Source organism: Ranitomeya variabilis, chromosome 3 (genome assembly GCF_051348905.1).
Source record: "Ranitomeya variabilis isolate aRanVar5 chromosome 3, aRanVar5.hap1, whole genome shotgun sequence".
Taxonomy (NCBI): Eukaryota; Metazoa; Chordata; class Amphibia; order Anura; family Dendrobatidae; genus Ranitomeya; species Ranitomeya variabilis.
The window spans coordinates 398,136,334-398,153,425 of NC_135234.1; the positions used below are offsets into that span (position 1 = coordinate 398,136,334).

Here is a 17,092-nt window from a genome sequence, read left to right on the forward strand (position 1 = left end):
TCACAATATTACTTTCACGCAGGTGAATGTCTTTTATTATTCTTCCAGAGCAGGTCCTGGTCTTAGTCCAGTCAAAATACGGTTTGACCCGGAACAAATTCCAAGAAAGCGTTTTATGATTTTTTTTTATTGCTATTATATGTGGGGAACAACATATTAAAAGTTTTCCAAAAATTGATCACCACAAAGGTCCTAACTATGACGTCATAAGACGATGACAGCCATCGCACTAAAAATAACGAATATTTCCCTATTTCAAAGCTGTAGCTTTAGGTTACAGAAGAGTTTGTATTTTGTATACTATATATTTTCATATAACAATTTTTATACAAAGTTTTATACTAACTACATGGACAGGCGAGGTCATGACGTCATCAATGACGTCATGACATATATGTACATTTCTAGAAATTATAGAATTAATACACAGTGCATTTTAAGACCTACTTCATCACTGAATAAGCGTGTCAGGTCAATAGTCACCATTTTCATCATCAGACACTGCTTCCTCACTCATATTGTCACAATGTCCTTCTTGACATGGTCCGCATACCCGTGAACAGGTAAGTCCGTGTCTTTTGCAAGTGCACCGAAGTGTACTACAACCACGAGAACAATTGCAGTGAATTATTTTCCGAAGTGTTTCTGGTGCGGGTGAAGTATCCATCATCACTGGAACTAGACTGTTGTTCTGCAATTCCCATCCCCATTCAGTAGTATCCATGGCCTCACCATTGTCCATCCAAAGCATCACTTGGAGGTAACTCCGAAGGGCATGATACTTCATTGCAGAGGAGGTCGGTGGCAGTCGTTCAGGTGTAACAAAGATTTTGGCTGAACCAACTTTCTTGCAGAGAGTAGAATACATCATTGCAGATAGATTGTCTCCAGGTTTGCCCCCGAACAATGCCACCATCGCTTTACACCCAGCGTCTTCAATCTCAGCTCTGTTTTTGTTAGGTGTGGAAAAGATTTTAGCACAGCTATTTAAGACTGAGTCTCCATTCAAAACCTTGTGTAGACCGAGTTTTTTTTCCGATTCCAAAAACCGCAGAAGTGGTATCGCAACCTGTGAATGCATGAAGGAACAGAAGACTGCTGCAGACATGGTTTCCCAGGACCTTCTTCATAACCTTAATGTCGTATACTGTTGCAGGACTCCCTTTATCCAAGTAGAAATAAAGATTTTGCCATCGCTGGTTGACGCGTGATGAAGTAACAACACCAAAAGATCTGTATCTTCGCCAATGAGACCAGTACTTTTGTTGGAAGACATTGACACTGCTGCCTTAACAATCTCCACATCTGCATCCCCCTCTGATTGTATTACGTGGCAACCTCTGTCATTCATGCGCTGTGAAACGAGATTGATAAGAGACTGTGTGTTCTCCACATTCGAAAGGTCCTCTTTTTTCCCGACAAATTTCGTTCCTTCAGCAATGCTCACTTTGTTACTTGTTCGTTTTTTGCGCCGTCGCTGATGGGTAATGTCCTTAGTGTTTGGTCCTCCAATGTAACCATCAAATACTATCGTAGCCTTACCATAGTGCTTTAGTGTGAAAGATGCATAGTCTTCAGCGATTGAACAATATGTCTTTCCTTCTGACCTCTTTAGTCGATGGAGAAGAGAACCTCCATCAAGAACATAATGTTCCACTTCTGGTACATCCTTGAGTACTGCGTCATCTGAACTCTGTTCTTTTATAGCAGCCATCAGTTGTGCTTTGTTTGGTTTGCGTAAAAGATATTTTGCCTCAAAGAGGGATGGTGGGTATGGTGAAAATTCATAGGCCATCACCTCATCAAGGGAAAGATCAGCAGTTTGAGACACCACAAGAAACCTTTGGAACAAAACAGCAGGGTCTATTGTTTTGTCCTTAGCAACGTCAATAGCCTCACTGGATGCCAGGGTCTTGGCTTTCATTGACCGCTTGTACTTAACTGAAAACAGTGATTGACCCTCCATTGTTGCCACTATTTCTCTGCCAATGGTGAACAGGTTATGGACATTCACATCCTTATTTGCATTGACACAGGTGATAATGTTGCGAAGAGACACTTCATCAGAGAAAGGTGAAAAGGTCTTGAGTTTATCTGCAATTTTCTCCAGGTCTTCACGATCTCTTCTCGTCCTTGACATTCTTGCCTACTTGTGTTGTTCACTGGTGACAAAGCTCTGGCGAGGGAAACCCTGCATTGCATCACTGTAGGAAGAGGACACTGGCACAGGCAGAGTCCACAAGGCCCTCTGATGTTCGGATATTCCACTTCCTCTGGTGAGTCCTCCTGCAGTTTTTAGGGAGTGCATCAGAGCTTGCTCGATGACTAGGTCGCAACCCAGGCCTGCCCAGTACTGATCAGTCCGCCTTACAACATGCAAGCCATTCATAAATCTATGGAAGACTGATGGCATATCATTTTCCAGAGTGGTCATAGACTGGAGGTAAAGGTAGTCGGCCTTCACATAGTTCCCATGCCCAGAAGCTGCAAAAATGGGCAAACATTCGGCTACAGCATGAAGGTGCATCAGCCAGGATCCTGTACGATCGGCCTCTATAAGCTCCCTTGCAATTCCAACCATCTGTTGGTAATTCAGCCATAGTTTACTGGTGCGAGAGTGAGCGGATAATCCGTTTCTTTTGGTGGACAAGAGGTGGACAATTTCACTAAGGCAGGTAGAAGTGATGTTGTCACAACTCACCTAGCCACAATCTTTAATCTCTCCCTCTCCTCTGGCATTTTCCCCTCCTCCTTCAAACACTCTATCATATACAATCTCTTGCCCGCTCGTGCCGCTTACACCTAAAGAACATCTCTAGAATCCGCCCTTTTCTTACCATGGAGACAACAAAACCCCTCACTGTCGCTCTGATCCACTCCCGCCTGGACTACTACAATGCTCTATTAATTGGCCTCCCCCTTACTCGACTTTCCCCTCTCCAGTCCATCCTTAATGCAGCAGCCAGGGTTGTCCATCTGGCTAATCGTTACTCAGATGCATTCTCTCTTCACCAGTCATTACACTGGCTGCCCATTCATTACAGGATACAATTCAAAGTTCTTGTTCTCACCCACAAAGCTCTCCACAGTGCGGCACCCCCATACATCTCCTCCCTCATTTCGGCCTAACCGACCACTGCGCTCTGCAAATGACTTTCGACTAACCTCGGCATTAATCCGTACCTCCCACTCCCGACTCCAAGACTTCTCCCGTGCTGCGCCAATCCTCTGGAATGCTCTACCACAAGATATTAGGACCATCCACAACTTGCATAGTTTTAGGCGCTCCCTCAAAACACATTTGTTCAGAGCTGCCTACCACATTAACTAATCAAGGTCATTTTATGTTTGTGTGTGTGTGTAGCCCTTTCACTATCTCCATCTATCCCCCACCCCCTGAAGATGGCTGGACAATCATTGTAAATACTTCATTGTAAATACACACCTGTACTTTGTATCTCCCCCACCTCATTGTAGATTGTAAGCTCTCGCGAGCAGGGTCGTCTTATTTTGCTTTATTATTGTATTGCTAACATTGTTACCTATGATTGTTGTTTGAAACTGTTAAACTGTAAGGGTACTGTCACACATTGGCACTTTGATCGCTACGACGGTACGATCCGTGATGTTCCAGCGATATCCATACGATATCGCTGTGTCTGACACGCAGCAGCGATCAGGGACCCTGCTGAGAATCGTACGTCATAGCAGATCGTTTGGAACTTTCTTTCGTCGCTGGATCTCCCGCTGTCATCGCTGGATCGTTGTGTGTGACAGCGATCCAGCGATGCGTTCGCTTGTAACCAGGGTAAACATCGGGTTACTAAGTGCAGGGCCGCGCTTAGTAACCCGATGTTTACCGTGGTTACCAGCGTAAAAGTAAAAAAAAAACAAAAAAAAACAGTACATACTTACATTCCGGTGTCTGTCCCCCGGCGTTCTGCTGCTCTGCACTGTGAGCGCCGGCCAGCCGGAAAGCGAGCACAGCAGTGACGTCACCTCTGTGCTTTCCGGCTGGCAGACACAGTGCAGAGAAGCACAGTGCCGGGGGACAGACACCGGAATGTAAGTATGTACTGTTTGTTTTTTTACGTTTACGCTGGTAACCACGGTAAACATCGGGTTACTAAGCGCGGCCCTGCGCTTAGTAACCCGATGTTTACCCTGGTTACCCGGGGCCTTCGGCATCGTTGGTCGCTGGAGAGCTGACTGTGTGACAGCTCCCCAGCGACCACACAACCACTTACCAACGATCACGGCCAGGTCGTATCGCTGGTCGTGATCGTTGGTAAATCGTTTAGTGTGACAGTACCCTAAAGCGCTGCGGAATATGTTGGCGCTATATAAATAAAGATTATTATTATTAAGTGATGACTGAATTCAAGTCACTCTCCCCTGTCAGTGTCCGAGCATACAACTGCTCAAGTTCTTGCAACAGGTCTGCAAAACCGGGATGGTCGCAAAGTAATTTGTCTGCAACTTGCTGAGTAAGACACTGATCAAGGAGGAGATGGCCACTAACTGAACGCTGAACTGCCTTTCCAGTCATGATGTGTTGCACAGTATTGTCACCGTAAATTGTTCCCAAGATCTCTTTGATTCCACTCCCATCCATCAATGTTCCTATGGCACCCATAAGATTCATCAATGTGTGGAAGCTCCCGAGCATCAGGACAACATCTCGAACCGGGCTGTCTTCAAGCACCTCGTGTGATTTCTGATGCTTTCCAGTAGAGTGGCTGATCGAATGTAACAACTGCAGCGGATCGATGTTTATCAGCAAGGTTGCACAGATACTCAAGAGTAGAGAAGATGCATGACTTGTCTCCGGAATACATGTCAATGATGGCAGGAAGATTACCGAAGACGACCCTGGATGATCACAGTCTTTATGTAGCATGTTCCAGCTCGGTGCAGGCTGTTTGAAGCGTAAATACATCTCCCCCATAAAAATAATAATAGTAGTAATTGTAAAAGAAATATGATAGACACTGAAAGGCGAGTCGCATTTAACATTTTACAGCTTTGGCGGCCATATTCTTTGAAATCACATTTGGACCCTTTGTGGTAACCCTATCCTGGTAAACTTTTAGTATGTTTTTCCCTACATGTAATACTACAAAAAAAAAACAATAAACACTTTCTTGGAATTTGTTCAGGGTAAAGTATTTTTTTTTGTATTTTGACTGGACTATCTGCACAGCTTCCTGACTAAGGAAGTGTGTGTCACAACTGGTGACTCTGCTGAAAATTGTCCATCATCAGGGGTTTGTGTAGCCTGGGTTTGCGTTCCACCTTCAGTGGCTACACGGGTATGAATATGCTGTCCTGGGCACCTTTTTATATGCAGAGTATAGTATCCCCTTTCGCCATGGTGCCGGGTAAAAGTCACTTTGTCGCCGGGGTACAGATCACGGTCGGGATGTCCCCTTAAGAGGTGTGACTTAATGTCTCTGTGGTTGACAAATAGTTCCTTATGTCCTCCTTGTTCTCTGATAAAGCCCCATCCTCTGTCAAAATTGAAGGTTACTACAGTTCCAGATCTTATTGGTCCTCTATCAGTCAGGTTACAGTCACGAGATCTGGCTTTAGCTAGCATGTTACGTTCCTCCATAGCTTCCCATCTAGCTCTGCTGTGTTTCTCCTCTGTGGCCAGTTTCAATATCTGTTGTCTGCAGTATTTTTCTGTTTCTGCTATGTGGACACTATTAGTTGCAGATTGGGCCTCTATTGGGAATCCCATTAAATCTGTTTTAGAGTGCCTCCAATGTAGAGTCTCTTTTGGCCTGCATACCTTCAGGGGCCATGATTTAGGTGTCATTGGGTCTGTTAAATCGTGTCTTAAGTCTGTCATGTTATCCCAGGTTACAGTAACTGTGACTGAATGGCCAGGTGGTAAAGATGGTGGGGTTGCTAGGGGTCCCACTAAGGTGTCTTCAGCTACCGGGGCAGCTTGCATACCTGTCTCACCGGTGCTGGTGTCTTTTTCCGCCTCCGTTGGGGTCAGGATCGCTGGTTGCAGGGCCTGGTGCTGCGGCGTTGTCATCTCCGTTTGCAGCGTCTCACTTTCCGGCTCTGCTGAGGTCACAGGTGTGGGCTCCGGGTTCTCCGTCGGTGTCGTCATCTTTCTCGGCAGCGGCTTACTTTCTGGCTTCACCAGGGTCAAAGGCTCAGGCTCCGGATCTCCGGTCGGCGACATCTACTGCAGAGTTGCTCCGCTGGGGCTGTGAGCGCTGACGGCGTGGTCCGTGGCTGCACGGTCATCATCTTCTGGATAAGGGACTCCTTCCAGGCGCCCATCGCTGTCATCTGGGTCCGCAGGAGTCGTCGGGTCAATTCCTCCATCTCCATTGCGAGTAGTTCCGGATTCAAGGTAATCTCCATGTTCGGTGTTTCTTGTTGTTCGGGACCGGGGACATCCTTTCTAGTGTCGACAGGTCCCGACGGCACTCCACTGCTGTCCGTCAGTGTATTTACCAGGTCACGTGCATCCATGCTGCTGCCACGCTTTCCCGCATTTCCTCTATCTCCATCCAGCTTTTGTGCCAGTTCTTGAACTCCACCCATGGCAACACATCTTCTTCCTCCTTTATCTGCCTCGTGGTACAATAATGGCGGCCATCAAACAATTTTACACAGTCCATTACTGTTCATGTCGTACATGACCCATTCCATTGGGTCGGTCCATCCTGTTCGTGACGCCAAAAAGATGAGTTGCCCACCAGGGCAATGGGGATACTCGGTACTGGCTCCGGTCACTCTTAAAGGGGATGTCACAGTGACTGTGACCCGGTCCGTGGCCCTGGGCGCTCACTTAAAAGGGGGAAAAGTCTTTAAAGGGAATTTGGTAATAAAGTCTATTCGTGACGCCACCTGTGGTTCTCTGTCAGGGGGACCGATGCTGCTTAAAGGGGTCCTCTGGGGTGATATTGTTGCAGCAAGATGGTGATGCTTCCCACAGGTGAAGCGGGGTCCCCAGGGCTCCCAAGGTGTATGGCAAGGATGGAGGGTTGCCGGTAATAACGGAAGACAGAGTTGTAAAGTCTTTACCTGGTTTACTGATGGTAGAAGCAGTCCACAGTCCAGGATACCAGGCACGGGTGGTGATGTGGTCCGGCCAGCCTGGGGGCAAATGTGACCCCAGGTGTGGTCCGTAAGCCTTCCTGCTCGTGCTAGTATGAGAGGTCCCTGCTGCTTATAGCTTGCCGGCAAAGTCCTCTCACTCCTGTCCTAGAACAGGTACCCGTATGATGGGCAGCTTGAGCCATTTTACCGGGTCTCTATCATGACCCGACCAGGTGCTGCTTCACCTCCTGGTGTGGGCAAATAACATACAGTCCTATGCCCTCTGGTTCTGCTATGTGTCCTAGAGTGCCACAAAAGCCTCAGGCTCCCGCTGCCTGGTTCCTGCACTTTGTCTCTGAGGGTGCCCAGTCACAGTTCCTCTCTGAGCCCTTTTCCATTCCTTTGCTCCTTCCCTCAATGGCTCCACTACATACAACCCCTCGCGTTCTCATCCTTCCATGAAGCTGCAGCTCAGTCCTGGCTGCACGGCTCCGTAGTCTGCTCTCTGCTCCTTTTTCCTCAGTATATCTCTCCAACTGAACTAACTCCTCCTCCAGACAAAAAACACCAGTACACAGGCAGAGATGCTTACCTGTCCAGGGCCTCCAAACAATTGCACTAACCAAGGTGCAGCGGACCCAAATAAAGATGGCAAATACACAGGTGCAATAATACCGATAAGGCAGCCACCCTACAATCAGGAATTGGCCGCTTGGTACACCTGTGCAAACAAATAATCTGTATGTGGCATGTTCACACAGAAATGCAGAGCATATGGCTCCAAGCCTATTAATGACGCCATATAGCGGACTAACCATTGCTGACTGTAATGCATCCTGTGTGAACAGTGGCCACAGTTTACAGAGCCATCTAGGACCCAGCTGCACCCTGAAAAGATATAAAGTGCACAAAAACATAACAATGTATGCAAGGTATTGGTTGATATTATGGCAACAATACTTAAGCCGGCAACCCACTTCAAGGGTCCTTACATATTGCCGGTCCTAATCTAACAAAAAAACACCATAAGAGGAAAAACCTCCACTATTCTAGACAAAAAACACCAGTACAAGGCAGAGATGCTTACCTGTCCAGGGCCTCCAAATAATTGCACTAACCAAGGTGCAGCGGACCCAAATAAAGATGGCAAATACACAGGTACTATAACTGGACAGGTAAGCATCTCTGCCTGTGTACTGGTGTTTTTTGTCTAGAATAGTGGAGGTTTTTGCTCTTATGGTGTTTTTTTTTGTTAGATTAGGACCGGCAATATGTAAGGACCCTTGACGTGGGTTGCCGGCTTAAGTATTGTGGCCATAATATCAACCAATACCTTGCATACATTGTTATGTTTTTGTGCACTTTATATCTTTTCAGGGTGCAGCTGGGCCCTAGATGGCTATGTAAACTGTGGCCACTGTTCACACAGGATACATTACAGTCAGCAATGGTTAGCCCGCTGTATGGCGTCATTAATAGGCTTTGAGCCATATGCTCTGCATCTCTGTGTGAACATGCCACATACAGATTATTTGTTTGCACAGGTGTACCAAGCGGCCAATTCCTGATTGTAGGCTGGCTGCCTTATCGGTATTGTTGCACCTGTGTATTTGCCATCTTTATTTGGATCCGCTGCACCTTGGTTAGTGCAATTGTTTGTAGGCCCTGGACAGGTAAGCATCTCTGCCTGTGTACTGGTGTTTTTTTTTTCTAACTCCTCCTCCAGACCAGAATACTTCAAGCTGAGGGAAGCTCCCTCGAATCCGGGTCCTGAGCTCCCCCTTCTGGCCAGGATTCAGAATGTGTTGTGCGTGCTTACCTGGTAAAGAGAATCCTCCTTGCCTCCAAACATGATATCGCCCTCTCCGATAGGAAGGCAACATCACTGTAACAACCAGTTACCTGGGGTGTTACATAAACTGTAACGAAACTGCAGCACAGAACTAGGAGAGATGGGGGGAAAGCTGACCCTGCACTAAGACTAGGCAGAAACCCTACAATGGAGTGGGCGACCCATTCCTTGCGAATAGACCCACCAACGATCCTAGTCTAAACTCAGCGAAGACCTATAGATAAGGGGAAGGAGGCCCCTAAAAGATCTAAGGACTGGGTACAAAAAACAGGTCACCTCCTAATAGGAAACACAGAGAAGGCTGCAGAAACAAACTGAAAACAGAAACAAAAGATAGCAGAACCAGAGTTCTCAGAACTGCAAAATATCAAACACAGAAAGCTGTCTAAGCACCTAGCCAGAACTCTAGCGGATTAACACTGATACCGAACAAGGAATGGGAGGCAGGTGCTGGGTAATAAAGGGTGATACAATCACCTGACCAAGACAACCCAGCACCAGGGGAAAAAGACCATCAGCCAGAAAACCACAACAAGATGGCAGATGGTCAAAACAAAACAGATTCTAACAAACACTGTGGTCATAGAGATGTAATAGGGCTATTAATGGTAATATGCGGGTTAAATAATCTGATCAACAAATGTCAACACCCCTTTCCTTCCCCCTTCTTTTTCCCATATTTAGTTATGTGTAAAATGAATATTATGTTTAGCTGTCAAATGATTGAGAAAGATATTGTAATGATATACAATGATTGAATGCTAAATTGTTGTAAAGCAAGATTTTATAAAGCAATAAAAAGTTTATGGCTAAAAAAAAAATATGTCACAACCAGTTGAGGATTCTCTGATCCAAACTCAGCAGGAATATGGGTTTTGATCAGGAGGCCCGTGGCTGGTCTGGACATAGTAGTCTCAGTCTGTACTCGAACCATGAATGTTGGATGTGTGAAACTGATCACACAAGTACAATGACAGAAAAAGACCTTTGAGAGAAGTTGAAGATAAATAAATAACACATATGCAAATTGCAAATGAACTGTCACGTGAAAAGGAGTGAAGAAATGACAGAATCCTAACATTGAGTACATTTCATAATGTCCGAATTCTAAATGATAGTCTCTCTCCCTGGCAGTAGCTTTGAAGTGGGCCAAATATGTGACTGATCCAGCAAAGTCTCAAATTGCTATCCTAATCCCAGCAAGTGATCTGGCTCTCTGAAATAAACATTGGCAAACGCCAGCTCTTTGACTATGGGTACCGTCACACAGTACCATTTTCATCGCTACGACGGCACGATCCGTGACGTCGCAGCGTCGTATGATTATCGCTCCAGCATCGTAGACTGCGGTCACACTTTGCAATCACGGCGCTGGAGCGATGCCGAAGTCCCCGGGTAACCAGGGTAAACATCGGGTTACTAAGCGCAGGGCCGCGCTTAGTAACCCGATGTTTACCCTGGTTACCAGCGTAAACGTAAAAAAAACAGACAGTACATACTTACATTCCGGTGTCTGTCCCCCGGCGTTCTGCTTCTCTGCACTGTGTAAGCACCATAGCCGGAAAGCAGAGCGGTGACGTCACCGCTGTGCTCGCTTTCCGGCCGGCAGGCGCTCACAGTGCAGAGAAGCTGAGACGCCGGAGGACAGACACCGGAATGTGAGTATGTACTGTTTGGTTTTTTTACGTTTACGCTGGTAACCAGGGTAAACATCGGGTTACTAAGCGCGGCCCTGCGCTTAGTTACCCGATGTTTACCCTGGTTACAAGCGAACACATCGCTGGATCGCTGTCACACACAACGATCCAGCGATGTCAGCGGGAGATCAAGCGACGAAAGAAAGTTCCAAACGATCTGCTACGACGTACGATTCTCAGCAGGATCCCTGATCGCTGCTGCGTGTCAGCCACTGCGATATCGTAACGATATCGCTAGAACGTCACGAATCGCACCGTCGTAGCGATCAAAATGGCACTGTGTGACGGTACCCTATGACTGACATCTTTACCCTTCCACTGTGTCACACATTTTGGCATTGAAATATTGTGTATTGTGAAATTCTGGAGCAGCTTCTGTCTCTACCGTTGACAATGACTTCAGTGTGATGATCAGCTATGTTAAGTGCCTCCCATGGATTTTTAGACCTCACAGTGGTGGTCTACTTACTTTGATCAGTCTGATATTCAAATGAGCTTTTCATGTGTCTAGCTAAAGAGAAAGGTGCTAGTGATTCTCCATCCACCCAGCTTGACACCTGCAGATTGTATTGAGCAGTGTGAAATGTAAGCTGCTTACCTAACGGGTGCAGAAAATCTGCAATTTCAAAATCTCATCAAAAACTCATTGTGGGAACATAACCTAAAATCCGGCATGTGCACAAAGCCTTCCACTGTTCATGCTAATGCACTTCTGGAAATGATGGAGTTGCTTTGCTGACCACAAGGGGGCACAAGAAATATAATCTGGTGCATTGACTAAGGCAATGCTGACTAAGGCAATGCTGCCAAACATAAATTGTGGAGCTCATGATCCCCCTGTCTTCATTGTCTGTTCTTACTTCCTCCAAATGCTGTACTTGGAAAGTCCTTTAAAGTTGAGCATAACTTGTGTTTTTTTGTTTTTCCACATAACAGACCACTGTTGTGTCTAACTCAATATCTCACGTTAAATGTCTCCTACACTAAAGGTCATTCATCATGATCAGTACAAAGATGAGAAAAGTCACTTGTGCTTTTAAGCCAATATTGTAGTCACAGAAATGGAGCGTAACCCTTTAAAGAAGCCCTCCCAAGAAATGTTGTATTCCCAAAACCTATGTAAATGTGTACCTAATGTATTTTAAATGCAATAATATACTTACTGATCGCTGTCTTTTTCGGTTTCCAGCTCCGCTCCAGTTCTCTGATTACTCACGTGACTGAAATTCCGACAATGGGGTTTATATGTGAACCGGACGTAGCTGCTCCATATACGGTAAGCCTATGGAGCAAGTCTATGGAGTGTCAGAACAAGACTCCAAACATTTAAACTTCCGGCTCACACAAACTCATGTTGATGACCTATCTTTAACTCCATAACGACCGCCGATACGCATTATAACGGTGACCGCTAAGAGGCCTTATTCCTTCACTGCCATTTTAAAACAATGGTAGGGAATAAGAGTATAGCTCCCCCAGAGTTGAAAAATCTCCTGGGTTTCAGCTACTGTGGGTAGCTGAGACCCTGGAGAACATGATCAAGGCCAGGTTTTCTAGTCCCAATCCATGAAAAAAAAAACTCTGCCTGCTGTTAGAATCATTTCTCTCCTGACATGATATACATGTAAAAGGAGAGAGAAATTAGGTCCCCTGATGAAACCCTGTACCTAGGCCATACCCCGGTTCAACCTGCTCCATCCCCCAGCCCTCTGCTTCATCTGCCTTGAAAAAATGGTGGGCGCATGTGCAGTGCACCTCTGAGATCTTCCAGCCAGTACCTGGCAACAATAGGGGATTTTTATCAGTGATCAAAAGAAAAAAAATTGGAAATCAAATACCCCTATGTCACCCACTTATTTAAATGAAAATTATAAAATAAAAAAAATAATACTTTTTCCATTCTTTGCTGTTAAGGTTAGGGTTGTGGTTATGGTTAAGTTACGGTTAGAGTTAGTATTGGGGGTTTTTCAAAAGTAAAAAAAATGATGACAGTATGACGGCAAATGTTGAGCGCTAGTGCTGGCTACTCAAGTTTGCATCGGGTGCTTGGGTATGTAGGGAGTATGGCGGATCTCCGCATGTTTTTGGGGGGATATCTAACAGGGACTTGTCACTCGAGCACTCGCGATACTCGGTGCATACCCAAGCACCCAATGCAAACTGGAGTAGCGAGCACTTGCGCTCAAGACTAATGACGACGTATTCAATATGACGACCTAATGCTATCAAATTCTGTGTTGTACCTGTGGGTTCAAAATGCTCACTATACCCTCGGATAAAATCCTAAAAAAATGGTTTTGTAAATATTGTTGGAAAAATGAGAAATCGATGGTCAATGTTTAACCTTTTAACTTCCTAACAAAAAAAATTATGTTTTAAAAATTGTGCTGATGTAAAGTAGACATGTGGGAAATTTTATTTATTAACTATTTTGTGTGACATACAGGTGCTTCTCACTAAATTAGAATATCATAGAAAAGTTAATTTATTTCAGTTCTTCAATACAAAAAAATGAAACTCACATTATATAGAGTCATTACAGAGTGATCTATTTCAAGTGTTTATTTTTGTTTATGATGCTGATTATGGCTTACAGTCAATGAAAACCCAAAAGTCATTATCTCAGTAAATTAGAATAATTAACAAAAAACACCTGCAAAGGCTTCCTAAGCATTTAAAAAGGTCCCTTAGTCAGTTTCAGTAGGCTCCACAATCATGGGGAAGACTGCTGACTTGACAGATGTTCAGAAGGCAGTCATTGACACACTCCACAAGGAGGGTTAGCCACAAAAGGTCATTGCTATAGCAGCTGGCTGTTCAGAGTGCTGTATCCATGTATATTAATGGAAAGTTGAGTAGAAGGAAAAAGTGTGGTAGAAAAAGGTGCACAAGCAACCGGGATAACCGCAGTCTTGAAATGATTGTTAAGAAAAGGCCATTCAAAAATTTAGGGAGATTCACAAGGAGTGGAGTGCTGCTGGAGTCATTGCTTCAAGAGCCACCACACACAGACATATCCAGGACACGGGCTACAAGCGTCGCATTCCTTGTGTCAAGCCACTTATGACTAATAGACAACGCCAGAAGCGTCTTACATCTGCCAAGGAGAAAAAGATCTGGACTGTTGCTCAGTGGTCCAAGGTGTTGTTTTCAGGTGAAAGTAAATTTTGCATTTAATTTGGGAATCAAGGTCCCAGAGTCTGGAGGAAGAGTGGAGAGGCACACAATCCAAGCTGCGTGAGGTCTAGTGTGAAGTTTCCACAATCAATGATGGTTTGGGGAGCCATATCATCTGCTGGTATAGGTCTACTGTGTTTTATCAAGACCAAAGTCAGCGCAGCCATCTACCAGGAAATTCTAGAGCATTTCATGCTTCCCTCTGCAGACAAGCGTTTTGGAGAATGAAATTTCATTCTCCAGCAGGACTTGGCACCTGTCCACCCTGCCAAAAGTACCAATACCTGGTTTAACCCTACAGAGAATCTATGGGGCATTGTCAAGAGGAAGATGAGACACCAGACCCAACAATGCAGACGAGCTGAAGGCTGCTATCAAAGCAACCTGGGCTTTCATAACATCTCACCTCTAATTTTGAGAGAAGCACCTGTATAAGGCTTCATTCAGACGTCAAATTTTTTCACATGAGAAAATGGACCGAGGTTCATCACTGATTTTCATCAGATTTTGGTCAGTTTCATCAGTTTTATTTTTACTGATGAAAAAAAAATGTCTTTACCTTCTCCTATCAGTTAGAGAAAAATGGACAGATATGGATGGTATCCAAGTGTTGTCTGATCATTTCACTGACCCATGGACTTGCATTGTTGACTGCTGGTCCAATATCGGACAGGTCTCCATGATTCTGAACAGAACACTCAGTCCGAGGAAAAATTCATGTGAATAGCCCCATAGACTACCATAGGTACAAATACTATCAGTGACATATAGAAGTTTACATTGCACCACTTCCTTTTCCCATAATGCAAATGGTGAAATCTAATTTTTTTTTAAAAAAAGTATTCACTATTGCTGCATGCGTAACTGTCCAAGCTAATGAAATTGAAAATTATGTAGCTTGTATGGTGAACCCCAAAATGGGAAAAAGAACCTAAATGACAGAATCTCAGTTTTAATTTTTGATCACGTCAAGCCCCCAAAAATTAAATAAAGAGAACAAAAAGTGATAAAACTACGGGGTCATCTGCGCACTGTGCAGACCCCCATAGGCAGTGGTGACGGCGGCTCTGCACGTCTCCTGGCTGGCAGTGTCAGTCATGGCTGGGTCCTCCCTGGGTATGCGCAATGAATGCCCAGATGAAACCGAGGTGCGTACACCCGGCTTACTGTGCAATGTCAGGGAAGCAGAGCCACCGGCTCATTAGCATACCGGCATTGCAGTAAGGAGAATGCACAAGCCAATAAGCCAAAGGGGCGCGTGGAATAAAGATATGGGGGCGGTTTCAGGGACGGGGGAAGCTGACATTGCGATCTGTGCCGTATGAGGTGAGGTTAGTAGGGCTGTCCGGTCTAAAACGACAAGTCTGCAGTCACTCTGTAGAGTCTTCACGACGTGCGGATTCTCTGGTGGTATTCATGTGACCACCAAGTATGTGATTTGTACGCTCCAGGGGCGCAGTATACGGAGCGGGGCAGTGCCCGCCTAGTCGGACTGTGGCCGGAAATATGCAAATCGCATACTTGTGGTCACATGACTGCCGCTGACACCGGAGAATCCTCGCAGTGTGCAGTGTGCGCATTGTGAGGAGTCCCACACAGTGACTGTAGACTGGTCGGTTTCGCCCGGACATCCCCTTTAAGAGGTTTCTTTCTTCCTCGGCACGCCGTTAGGTTCTGTTCACATCTGCGCGGCGTTTTCTGCTACCAATGATGCCACAACGCTGCCGGAGGTCTGTCACACGATGGCTGCCATGCACCGATAACGCATTGGCCCCGTTTCTGCTCTTTCCTTCCCACTGGCTATGAGGGAATGTGCAGTACAGATTATTATTATTTATTTATATCCAGATGACAGAAGTCATGGCTTCTAAAAATGAGCCCCTTAATCAATTACTCTAAACTTGCGTTTAAGCCTGTAAAATAATAACACTACCGCCAACAAAGCCCACAGCCACATATATCACAACCCACGGAGGGGACGCGTGGAGATGACGCTCCATGACAACGTGTAAGTTCCACGTCGTCAGGCAGGCTGTATGAATGGGAGGCGGGGCTGTCCGTGTGTGGGCGGAGCTCCGCACACCCGGAACTCAGCTTGTGCAGCTAATTCCTGTGTAGCCACGCCCACCCGTGCAGAACCCACCAATGGCCTCGCTCCGGCTCTATTGCTGCACACAGGTTCGGGAAGTTAAAGTCTCCGGAGCGGCAGAGGAGCCGGCACTCGCTTCCGTGGTCACAGCGCACAGGTAAGTGCCGGCACCGGTATACACGTACACGGCCGACATTCACCGGCAAGGACACTGACTGCTACGTGCTTCCCAGCCATCCTTGCCCGTCCTTTCATTTGTCCATGACGTGTTCATTGTCATTTATAAGGAGCTCGCTGTTAGGTGACGTTTTCTTCCTCATCCTTGTTTATTACATTGTGGACCATTCATTTATAATGATTCTAACCCCTTAGTGACCGGGCCACATTTTTTTCACTTTATGTGGTAATAGCTCGGGAGCGCTTCAACATATCCCAGTGATTTTGAGAGGTTTTTTTCACGACACATTATACTTTATGATAATGGTAAATTTATGGTGATTATTTTCTGTGTTTATTCATAAATATCAGAAATTTTACAAAAATGTTTAAAAATGTGCAAACTTTGATTGATTGTCCCTTTAAGGCTGCTTTCACACATCAGTTTTTTTGCCGTCAGTCACAATCCGTCTATTTTGAAAAAAACGGATCCGTCGCAGATTGTGAAAAACTGATGCGACGGATCCATTTTCTTGCTGGATCCGGCTAGCTGATCCAGCTAATTGGATCCTAAGGAAAAAATCGGAGCATGATCAGTTAAAAAAAACAAACTGAATCCGTCGCCGGATTCTGGCATTTGACGGATCCGGCGCCATTGGCTTCCATTCTAGGAAATGACGGACGGCGACAGATCCCTCGCTGTCCGATTTTTCAATGGACACAAAAAACGTTACTATGTCCGTTTTCGCCGGCCGCCGGATCAACAATTTTTGACGGATCTGGCGAAAAATGGATGAAACGTGAGGCCATCCGTCGCTAATACAAGTCTATGAGAAAAAAACGGATCCAGCAGCAATTTTTGCCAGATCCGTTTTTTTTTTTTTTTTTTTCTAAATTCGCCACATTGTGACTGACGGCAAAAAACTGATGTGTGAAAGGGCCCTAATACCGACAAGTCATACCACATAATCATAGTCATACTGTAATACGTATAGGGGATAACTCAGGAGACTCTTTGCGTGGAACAAGACAACTACAGGACACAGTTTTATAAGT

The 17,092-nt window shown here is 45.4% G+C and overlaps 1 protein-coding gene across 3 annotated transcripts in view; it reads left to right on the forward strand.

Annotated features, from left to right (window-relative positions):
- GALE (UDP-galactose-4-epimerase) overlaps positions 1-17,092 on the forward strand; it is a 75,634-nt gene that overhangs the window by 16,292 nt on the left and 42,250 nt on the right. For 2 of the 3 annotated variants that reach the window (XM_077296145.1, XM_077296144.1), the window contains exon 2: positions 11,804-11,890. The gene's annotated coding sequence lies outside the window, so the exon portion shown is untranslated. Of the gene's footprint in view, positions 1-11,803; positions 11,891-15,856; positions 16,038-17,092 lie in introns of those variants that run through there. The other variant, XM_077296143.1, reaches the window with a different exon arrangement.